The following is an 8,573-nucleotide window of genomic DNA, read 5'->3' as shown; positions in this document are numbered from 1 at the left end:
AAAAAGTAAAAACATAAAGTAAAAGATAGGCCCTTCGCAGAGGGAAGCAGAGGTTGTCATGTGCGTTTAGGGTTGGATGCATGAAATCTTAATGCAAAAGAACGTCACTTTATATTGCCACTTGTATGTGGACCTTTATTATGCAGTCCGTCGCTTTTATTGCTTCCACAACAAGATCGTATAAAGCTTATTTTCTCTGCACTAATAAGTCATACATATTTAGATAGCAATTTTTATTGCCTGCAACATGACAACTTACTTGAAGGATCTTACTCAATCCATAGGTAGGTATGGTGGACTCTCATGGCAAAATTTAAGGGTATTTGGAAGCACAAGTAGTATCTCTACTTGGTGCAAGGAATTTGGCTAGCATGAGGGGGAAAGGCAAGCTCAACATGTTTGGAAGTTCAATGACAATATACTTTAACTGAGATGTGAGAAAACATAAACCATTATGTTGTCTTCCTTGTCCAACATCAACTCTTTTAGCATGTCATACTTAATGAGTGCTTCACAATCATAAAAGATGTCCAAGATAATATATTTGTATGTGGAACCTCTCTTTCCTTATTACTTCCTATTCATTGCAACGATGACCAAAACTACATTTATCAACTCTCAACAACTTTTATGCCTCATACTTTCTATGTGTGAATTCATCACTAACCATAAGATCAATATGAACTCTTTTACTCTTTCTACTTTCTCAAGATCATAGCAACATAGCAAAGCCCTTGACTCAACACTAATCTTTATTATAGATAGCTCACGGACTCGATTACATAAAGAGATCACAAAGCAAAACTCAAAACTACTTGATATCAAAACTTCAATCTACTAGATCAAGATACTACTAAAAGGATCGAACTAAATAAAACGGTAAAGATAGGAGTGTGCTGGTGATACGATACCGGGGCACCTTCCCCAAGCTTGGCAGTTGCCAAGTGGAGTGCCCATACCCATGTAATTATGTCCTCGGAGGTGGTGAAGTAGGAGTTGTTGGTGATGTAGGCTTGTCGTCCATCTTCCAAGGCATAGGCTCACCATCATAGAAGGATGATCGAGTCTCCGGGATCCTTAAATCTGCAGCCAAACTCATCCTCTTGAATCTATATTCATACTCACAGTTCTGGTTTTGCAGGTCATAGATCTGGGCTTGGAGGTGCTCGATTTTCTCTTGAAGCTTTAAGATGGTCTCCCCAATGACCTTGGCATCTAGCTTGTGGTTGTTGGTGAACTCCGTGATCATCATGTTGGGGAACGTAGTAATTTCAAAAAAATTCCTATGCACACGCAAGATCATGGTGATGGCATAGCAACGAGAGGGAGAGTGTTCGTCCACGTACCCTCATAGACCATAAGCAGAAGCATTAGCACAACGCGGTTGATGTAGTCGTACGTCTTCATGATCCGACCGATCCAAGCACCAAACGTACGACACCTTCGAGTTCAGCACACGTTCAGCTCGATGACGATCTTTGGCCTCCGATCCAGCAAAGCTCCGGAGATGAGTTCCGTCAGCACAACGGTGTGGTGACGATGATGATGTTCAACCGGCGCAGGGCTTCGCCTAAACTCCGCGACGATATGACTGAGATGGAATATGGTGGAGGGGGGCACCGCACACGGCTAAGGAACGATCCGTAGATCAACTTGTGTGTCTTTGGGGTGCCCCCCGCCCCCGTATATAAAGGAGCCGGGGGGAAGGAGGTGGCCGGCCAAGGAGGGCGCGCCAAGGGGGGAGTCCTACTCCCACTGGGAGTAGGACTCCCTTCTTTCCAAGTAGGAGTAGGAGAAGGGGGGAAAGAGGAGGAAGAGAGGAAGGAAAGGGGGGGCGCCTCCCCCCTTCCCTTGTCCTATTCAGACTAGGAAGGGGAGGGGCGCGCGGCCCCCTCCTGGCTCCTTCCCTCTTCTCCCTCGAGGCCCATGTAGGCCCAATAACCCCCCGGGGGGTTCCGGTAACCTCCCGGTACTCAGGTAAAATACCGATTTCACCCGGAACTATTCTGATGTCCAAATATAGGCTTCCAATATATCGATCTTTATGTCTCGACCATTTCGAGACTCCTCGTCACGTCCGTGATCACATCCGGGACTTCGAACAAACTTCGGTACATCAAAACTTATAAACTCGTAATAAAACTGTCATCGTAACGTTAAGCGTGCGGACCCACCGGGTTCGAGAACTATGTAGACATGACCTAGAACCATTCTCAGTCAATAACCAATAGAGGGACCTGGATGCCCATATTGGTTCCTACATATTCTACGAAGATCTTTATCGGTCAAACCGCATAACAACATACGTTGTTCCTTTTGTCATCGGTATGTTACTTGCCCGAGATTTGATCGTCGGTATCCAATACCTAGTTCAATCTCGTTACCGGCAAGTCTCTTTACTCATTCTGTAATGCATCATCCCGTAACCAACTCATTGGTCACATTGCTTGCAAGGCTTATAATGATGTGCATTACCGAAAGGGCCCAGAGATACCTCTCCGACGATCGGAGTGACAAAACCTAATCTCAAAATACGCCAACTCAACATGTACCTTCGGAGACACCTGTAGTACTCCTTTATAATCACCCAGTTACGTTGTGACGTTTGGTAGTACCCAAAGTGTTCCTCCGGTAAACGGGAGTTGCATAATTCTCATAGTTACAGGAACATGTATAAGTCATGAAGAAAGCAATAGCAGTATACTAAACGATCAAGTGCTAGGCTAACGGAATGGTTCATGTCAATCACATCATTCTTCTAATGATGTGATCCCACTAATCAAATGACAACACATGTCTATGGTTAGGAAACATAACCATCTCTGATTAATGAGCTAGTCAGGTAGAGGCATACTAGTGACTATAGTTTTGTCTATGTATTCACACATGTATCATGTTTCCGGTTAATACAATTCTAGCATGAATAATAAACATTTATCATGAAATAAGGAAATAAATAATAACTTTATTATTGCCTCTAGGGCATATTTCCTTCAGTCTCCCACTTGCACTAGAGTCAATAATCTAGTTCACATTGCCTTGTGATTTAACACCAATATTCATATCTGTATATGATTAACATCCATAGTTCACATCGTCATGTGACCAACACCCAAAGGGTTTACTAGAGTCAATAATCTAGTTCACATCGCTATGTGATTAACACCCAAAGAGTACTAAGGTGTGATCATGTTTTGCTCGTGAGAGAAGCTTAGTCAACGGGTCTGTCATATTCAGAGCCGTATGTATTTTGCAAATATTCTATGTCCACAATGCTCTGCACGGAGCTACTCTTGCTAATTGCCCCCACTTTCAATATGTATCCAGATTGACTTAGAGTCATCTGGATCAGTGTAAAAGTTTGCACCGATGTAACTTTTACAACGAACTCTTTTATCACCTCCATAATCGAGAAACGTCTCCTTAGTCCTTACTAAGGATATTCTTGACCGCTGTCCAGTGATCTACTATTAGATCAAAATTGTATTCCTTTGCCAAACTCAGAGCAAGGTATACAATATGTCTGGTTCACAGCATAGCATACTTTATAGAACCTATGACTGAGGCATAGGGAATGACTTTTCTTTCTCTTTCTATTTTTTGCCATGGTCGGGTCTTGAGTCTTACTCAATTTCACACCTTGCAACACAGGCAAGAACTCCTTCTTTGACTGTTCCATTTTGAACTATTTCAAAAATTTATCAAGGTATGTATTCATTGAAAAATCTTATCAAGCGTCTTGATCTATCTATATAGATCTTAATGCTCAATGTGTAAGCAGCTTCATCGAGGTCTTTCTTTGAAAAACTCTTATTCAAGTATCCTTTCATGCTTTGCAGAATAATTCTACATTATTTCCAATTAACAATATGTCATTCACATATACTTATCAGAAATGTTGTAGTGCTCCCACTCACTTTCTTGTAAATACAGGCTTCACCGCAAGTCTGTATAAAACAATATGCTTTGATCAACTTATCAAAGCATATATTCCAACTCCGAGATGCTTGCACCAGTCCATAAATGGATCGCTGGAGCTTGCACACTTTGTTAGCACTTTTAGGATTGACAAAACCTTCTGGTTGTATCATATACAACTCTTCTTTAATAAATCCATTAAGGAATGTAGTTTTGACATCCATTTGCCAAATTTCATAAAATGTGGCAATTGCTAACATGATTCAGACAGACTTAGGCATCGCTACAGTTGAGAAAATCTCATTGTAGTCAACACCTTGAACTTGTCAAAAACCTTTTTGCGACAAGTCGAGCTTTGTAGATAGTAACACTACTATCAACGTCCGTCTTCTTCTTGAAGATCCATTTATTTTCTATGGTTTGCCGATCATCGGGCAAGTCCACCAAAGTCCACACTTTGTTTTTATACATGGATCCCATCTCAGATTTCATGGCCTCAAGCCATTTCGCGGAATCTGGGATCATCATCGCTTCCTCATAGTTCGTAGGTTTATCATGGTCTAGTAACATGACCTTCAGAACAAGATTACTGTACCACTCTGGTGCGGACCGTACTCTAGAAGACCTATGAGGTTCTGTAGTAACTTGATCTGAAGTTTCATGATCATCATCATTAGCTTCCTCACTAATTGGTGTAGGAATCACTGGAACTGATTTCAGTGATGAACTATTTTCCAATTCGGGAGAAGGTACAAATTACCTTATCAAGCTCTACTTTCCTCCCACTCACTTCTTTCGAGAGAAACTCCTTCTCTAGAAAGGATCCATTTTTTAGCAACGAATATCTTGCCTTCGGATCTGTGATAGAAGGTGTACCCAACAGTTTCCTTTGGGTATTCTATGAAGACGCACTTCTCCGATTTGGGTTCGAGCTTATTAGGTTGAAAACCTTTTTCATATAAGCATCGCAACTCCAAACTTTAAGAAACGACAGCTTAGGTTTACTGCTAAACCATGGTTCATACGGTGTTGTCTCAATGGATTTAGATGGTGCCCTTTTAACGTGAATGCAGCTGTCTCTAATGCATAACCCCAAAACGATAATGGTAAATCAGTAAGAGACATCATAGATCGCACCATATATCCAATAAAGTGCGGTTACGACGTTCGGACACACCATAACGTTGTGGTGTTCCAGGTGGCGTGAGCTGTGAAACTATTTCACATTGTTTTAATTGAAGACCAAACTCGTAACTCAAATATTCGTCTCCGCGATCAGATCGCAGAAACTTTATTTTCTTGTTACGATGATTTTTCCACTTCACTCTAAAATTCTTTGAACCTTTCAACTATTTCAGACTTATGTTTCATCAAGTAGATATACCCATATCTGCTCAAATCATCTTGTGAAGGTCAGAAAATAACGATACTTGCCACGAGCATCAATACTCATTGGTCTGCATACATCAGTTATGTATTATTTCCAACAAGTTTGTTGCTCGTTCCATTGTTCCGAAGAACGGAGTTTAGTCATCTTGCCCAAAAAGCACGGTTCGCAAGCATCAAATGATTCATAACCAAGTGATTCCGAAAATCCATCTTTATAGAGTTTCTTCATGCGCTTTACATCGATATGACCCAAACGGCAGTGCCACAAATAAGTTGCACTATCATTATTAACTTTGCATCTTTTGGCATCAATATTATGAATATGTGTATCACTGCGATCGAGATCCAATAAACTATTTTCATTGGGTGTATGACCATTGAAGGTTTTATTCATGTAAACATAACAACAATTATTCTTTGACTTTTAATGAATAACCGTATTGCAATAAACATGATCAAATCATATTCATGCTCAACGCAAATGCTAAATAACATTTATTTAGGTTTAACACTTATCCCGAAAGTTTAGGGAGTGTGTGATGATGATCATATCAATCTTGGAACTACTTCCAACACTCATCGTCACTTCCCCTTCAACTAGTCTCTGTTTATTCTGTAACTCATGTTCCGAGTTACTAATCTTAGCAACCGAACAAGTATCAAATACTCAGGGGCTACTATAAACACTAGTAATGCACATATCAAGAACTTGTATATCAAATAAACCTTTCTTCACTTTGCCATCCTTCTTATCCACCAAATGTTTAGGGCATTTCCGCTTCCAGTGATCATTTCCTTTGCAGTGTAAGCACTCAGTTTCAGGCTATGGTCCAGCTTTGGGCTTCTTCGCAGGAGTGACAACTTGCTTGTCTTTCCACTTGAAGTTCCCTTTCTTTCCCTTTGCCCTTTTCTTGAAACTAGTGGTCTTTTCAATCATCAACACTTGATGCTCTTTCTGGATTTCTACCTTCGTCGATTTCAATATCACGAAGAGCTCGGGAATCGTTTTCGTCATCCTTTGCATACTATAGTTCATCACGAAGTTCTAGTAACTTAGTGATGGTGACTAGAGAATTCTGTCAATCACTATCTTATCTGGAAGATTAACTCCCACTTGATTCAAGCGATTGAAGTCCCCAGACAATCTGAGCACATGCTCACTAGTTGAGCGATTCTCCTCCATCTTTTAGCTATAGAACTTGTTGGAGACTTCATATCTCTCAACTCGGGTATTTGCTTGAAATATTAACTTCAACTCCTGGAACATCTCATATGGTCCATGACGTTCAAAACGTCATTGAAGTCACGATTCTAAACCGTTAAGCATGGTGCACTAAACTATCAAGTAGTCATCATATTGAGCTAGCCAAACGTTCATAATGTCTGCATCTGCTCCTGCAATAGGTCTGTCACCTAGCGGTGCATTAAGGACATAATTCTTCTGTGCAGCAATGAGGATAAACCTCAGATCACGGATCCAATCCGCATCATTGCTACTAACATCTTTCAACACAATTTTCTCTAGGAACATATCAAAATAAACATATGAAAGCAACAACGCAAGCTATTGATCTACAACATAATTTGCAAAATACTACCAGGACTAAGTTCATGATAAATTTAAGTTCAATTAATCATATTATTTAAGGACTCCCACTTAGACAGACATCTCTCTAGTCATCTAAGATATCACGTGATCCAAATCAACTAAACCATGTCCGATCATCACGTGAGATGGAGTAGTTTCAATGGTGAACATCACTATGTTGATCATATCTACTATATGATTCACGCTCGACCTTTCGGTCTCCGTGTTCCGAGGCCATATCTGTATATGCTAGGTTCGTCAAGTTTAACGTGAGTATTCCGCGTGTGCAACTGTTTTGCACCCGTTGTATTTGAACGTAGAGCCTATCACACCCGATCATCACGTGGTGTCTCAGCACGAAGAACTTTCGCAATGGTGCGTACTCAGGGAGAACACTTCTTGATAATTAGTGAGAGATCATCTTAAAATGCTACCGTCAAACAAAGCAAGATAAGATGCATAAAGGATAAACATCACATGCAATCAATATAAGTGATATGATATGGCCATCATCATCTTGTGCTTGTGATCTCCATCTTCGAAGCACCGTCATGATCACCATCGTCACCGGCGCGACACCTTGATCTCCATCATAGCATCGTTGTCGTTACACCATCTATTGCTTCTACGACTATCGCTACCGCTTAGTGATAAAGTAAAGCAATTACAGGGCGTTTGCATTTCATACAATAAAGCGACAACCATATGGCTCCTGCCAGTTGCCGATAACTTCGGTTACAAAACATGATCATCTCATACAATAAAATATAGCATCACGTCTTGACCATATCACATCACAACATGCCCTGCAAAAACAAGTTAGACGTCCTCTACTTTGTTGTTGCAAGTTTTACGTGGCTGCTATGGGCTTAGCAAGAACCGTTCTTACCTACGCATCAAAAACCACAACGATAGTTCGTCAAGTTGGTGCTGTTTTAACCTTTGCAAGGACCGGGCGTAGCCACACTCGATTCAGCTAAAGTGAGAGAGACAGACACCCGCCAGCCACCTTTAAGCACGAGTGCTCGTAACGGTGAAACCAGTCTCGCGTCAGCGTACGCGTAATGTCGGTCCGGGCCGCTTCATCTCACAATACCGCCGAACCAAAGTATGACATGCTGGTAAGTAGTATGACTTGTATCGCCCACAACTCACTTGTGTTGTACTCGTGCATATAACATCAACGCATAAAACCTAGGCTCTGATACCACTGTTCGGGAACGTAGTAATTTCAAAAAATTTCCTACGCACACACAAGATCATGGTGATGGCATAGCAACGAGAGGGGAGAGTGTTCGTCCATGTACCCTCGTAGACCATAAGCGGAAGCGTTAGCACAACGCGGTTGATGTAGTCGTACGTCTTCACGATCCGACCGATCCAAGCACCGAACGTATGGCACCTCCGAGTTCAACACACGTTCAGCTCGATGACGATCTCCGGCCTTCGATCCAGCAAAGCTCCGGACATGAGTTCCGTCAGCACGACGGTGTGGTGACGATGATGATGTTCTACCGGCGCAGGGCTTCGCCTAAACTTCGCGACGATATGACCGAGGTGGAATAAGGTGGAGGGGGGCACCGCACACGGCTAAGGAACGATCCGTAGATCAACTTGTGTGTCTTTGGGGTGCCCCCCGCCCCCGTATATAAAGGAGCCAGGGAGGAGGAGGCGGCCT

This window comes from Triticum dicoccoides, chromosome 5B, assembly GCF_002162155.2.
Source record: "Triticum dicoccoides isolate Atlit2015 ecotype Zavitan chromosome 5B, WEW_v2.0, whole genome shotgun sequence".
Lineage (NCBI taxonomy): Eukaryota > Viridiplantae > Streptophyta > Magnoliopsida > Poales > Poaceae > Triticum > Triticum dicoccoides.
The sequence above is the reverse complement of the archived record's forward strand: the minus strand, read 5'-3'. Positions refer to the sequence as shown.